This window comes from Microtus ochrogaster, chromosome 5, assembly GCF_000317375.1.
Source record: "Microtus ochrogaster isolate Prairie Vole_2 chromosome 5, MicOch1.0, whole genome shotgun sequence".
NCBI lineage: Eukaryota > Metazoa > Chordata > Mammalia > Rodentia > Cricetidae > Microtus > Microtus ochrogaster.
The window spans coordinates 43,546,946-43,550,449 of record NC_022012.1 but is presented as its reverse complement, the minus strand read 5'-3'; the positions used below and the strand labels follow the sequence as shown (position 1 = coordinate 43,550,449).

At 47.6% G+C, this 3,504-nt stretch overlaps 1 pseudogene; it reads left to right on the top strand.

Moving 5' to 3' along the window:
* The first annotated feature begins 878 nt into the window (after nt 1-878).
* Nucleotides 879-1,996, top strand: LOC101987284 (annotated as a pseudogene).
* The last annotated feature ends 1,508 nt before the right edge of the window (nt 1,997-3,504 follow it).

Here is a 3,504-nt window from a genome sequence, read left to right as displayed (position 1 = left end):
GACTGTTCTTTGGTACACATCTAGCTGCCACCAGTCTCTGGCCCCAGGCCTTCAACTCCTATATCTCCCCTGGAATCTAGGTGACTGGATCATTCCTGAAGGTTTCTCTCCTACAGAAGTGTTTCTATACTTCTACCTTGAGAAATCTACACTTGGCCTTGAGCCAAGTCTGAACTTAATGATGTCTCCGTGAGAGAAAGAAGCTAGCACTCACCCTGGAAATGACTTTTCAGGCCCTCTGCCTCCCACGTTGTTGTAGAATATCATTTTCAGATGTGTTCCATTTCTTTGCACCGTGGACATTTGCTTAATGATGCAAAGATGTGTCGCATTCTTTCATGTTGCAACTGTTTAACTCTGTGAAGCTGTGTTACTTTGCCTGTCTAAAACACCTGATTGGTTTAATGAAGAGCTGAAAGGCCAATAGCAAAGCAGGAGAGAGAAACAGGGCTGGGCTGGCAGGCACAGAGAATAAATAGAAGAACATTAGACAGGAGAAGGAGCAAGAAAAGAAGGAGGAGAACTCCAGGGGGCAGTCACCCAGCTACACAGCGAGCCATGGAGTAAGAAGTAAAGAAAGGTATACAGAAATAGAGAAAAAAGTCTAGAGGTGAAAGATAGATGGGTTAATTTAAGAAAAGCTGGCAGTTGCCTAGCGATGGTGGCGCACACCTTTAATCCCAGCACTCGGGAGGCAGAGGCAGGCGGATCTCTGTGAGTTCGAGACCAGCCTGGTCTACAGAGCTAGTTCCAGGACAGGCTCCAAAGCCACAGAGAAACCCTGTCTCAAAAAACCAAAAAAAAAAAAAAAAAAGAAAGAAAGAAAAGCTGGCAGTGACTCAGTGGACCCTGCAAGTGGCTCTCAGCCAGGCTGCAGAATGAAAGCGAAGAGTAAGAGGGAGCTAAGCGGCCTGCAGTGACACCGGTCAGAGGATCCTCTGGCCATCCTAGTGGTGAAGCAGGAGGGGATGAGCCCCGGACCTGTCATCACCGGCCCAACACCCCAGCTGCTACTTGGCCCCTCCTACAGCTGAGCCTGGCTGCACCAGTTACTGCAGAAGTCGAGCCCTGGGAGCAAGCCAGTCATCAGCCAATAAGAAAAGCGAGTCATCAGGGAGAAGAAACAAGTCTCCAGGGACTAGAAGAAGCAGAGACGCCACTACTTCCCAGTCAAAGTGAAAAGCAGGAACTTGAGGACCATCCTCAGGGAGGTCGAGAGGATCGCCATCACATGGAGCCATCAGAACAGGAACAAAAGGAGAGCTTGTAGAAACAGTGAGCAAGACCGGCACCAGGGCCATTCCTGCCAAAGGAGGAGCTCTGACGAGAGGCCTGTCAGTGGTCAGGGTCAGGATCGAGACAGCCAGAATCTGCAGGCTCAGGAAGAAGAGAGGGACTTTCATAATGCCAGGCACGGGGAGCATGGCCTTCAGAATGAAGGTGCTGGCGGTGAGGCTCAGGAGGTTCGCCCTGCTGGTAACAAAAGCAAAGAGGTACCTGTTAAAGAGAAACCAAGCTTTGAATTTTCTGGGGGCACTTCTTGAGGACACCAATACCTTTTGGGGTGTGGTTATTAGGTACAGCGACAACCCAGAAGCCCGGATCCCCCCAAACACAGGGATGATGAGGTACTTTCCTTTATGTACTTCCGTAGGCAGTCGAAATGGCAGCATGGCCACCATTCCCACCGACCATCCCTCCTGTTCAAAGCAGCATGTAATCTTTCAGGTCTGGCTGTGGAGTACACGCTTGCTGACCACACAGTTGGTCGGAGGATGAAGCCCTATATCAGTGGCTTGGTTCAGGCAATGGAACCTTCGTGAACAACAAGCATTTTGAGCCACAGAGATACTACGAACTGAAAGAAAAAGATGTCCTTAAATTTGAGCTCCGTAGCAGAGAATATGTCTTGCTCCCTGAGTCTTCAGTCACCTCTGAACTAGACAGGAAGGAAGATGAGGATGAAGAGGAGGAGGGAATGGTATCTGACAGCTAGGAACTGAGAAGCACCCACCATACACGCCACTAGAAACTGTTCCTGCTGGAAGCCATGGGGTTGACTCTCCAGGGCCTCCTCTCACCTTGTCTTTGATCTGCTGCTGCCCAGCTTGGGTTGCAGTATGAGAACTCTCTCTGTGTGTTTTGCTGAGCTTGGCACAGCAGCCACCTGCCCGTGGGTACTTGTGTTCAGAACAGTCTCGCCTATTACAGCATGGCGAGTTTTGGTCAGTGTGTGGCTGTAGTGGGTGCCTTCAGAACTGCTGCATAGGAAACTAAGCCCTTGGGAAGGGGACTGTGGCTCGTTCTCTTTGTACAGTTTCTTATGTATATAGTCGTTGAGCTTTGTGGACCAGGAGTTTTGTTTTGGGGAGAAACCTTAGAGCAGAGAATCTTAGTAAGTTTTGGTTCTCACCAAAACAACCTCCAGCATATACCAAAGCTTTGACCTGGTTATGCTCTTGAGTCATAGAAGTTGATTTTGCACTTTGTTGTGGGTGGGGTAGTGACAACTTCCCACCTGAACTCATGATTGACTGTCTAAGCTAAGCAGATATTCTGTGTGATGCCTATGTAGACACGACTGTTTAGGAGGCCATGGCTTCTACCATTGAGTGCTGGCATCATATCCTGCGCAGGGTTGTGGAGCTGCATCTTTTGAGCATTCCTGATTTCCCCAGGACACACAAACATAGCTGTTTTGATTGTCTGGTACTTTTTTCAGTTTTTCATTTTTATTCAAACATTACCTCTTTTCTCCCTTTGAGAAACACACTGATGTTGACTTTGTAGCAGGGGCCTTTCTGTGGGCTGAGGGTGTGTGTGTGTGTGTGTGTGTGTGTGTGTGTGTGTGTGTGTGTGTGTGTAAAGGGGCTTGTGTAGCTTCCACATTTCTGTTCCATCTTTGGCCATGGGTTTGTATTTACTTCCCGAGGGTAGAAAGCAAGGGTAGCCCAGCTTCTGAGCTTCCCACCTGGGGTCTGTGAAAGTAGAAGGAATTCATGACGTACAGTATGTGTGCCTGTAAATGCTGTTTCAGAGCTATGTGCTGATTTTCATATGACATTGTTTTGTCCTAGAAATAATACCACGGAATAGGCAACGGCCCATCTGCATTTGGAGAGTGGGTCTTCATTTATATGTATTTTTGAGATAAAAAATAAAAATTGTGAATATAAAAATAAAGCTGGCTGGAAATAAGCCAAGATAAGACCTTGCATTCATAAGTAAGAATATGCCTCCGTGCAATTTATTTGGGAATTAGGTGGCAGGTCCCCCCAAAAGAGACAGAGTAAAGAGAAAAATAAAACCATAGGCAGATTTTTATCCCATTGAGTCCCCACCTTCCTTCAAAGTTCACTGATACTGAGACAATGGGGATGTTCTACTGGGAACTCACCAAGGCCAGCTGGTCTTTGTCTGGAAAAGCCTGGGATAAAACTGGACTCTCTGAACATAGCGGACAATGAGGACTACTGAGAACTCAAGAACAATGGCAATGGGTTT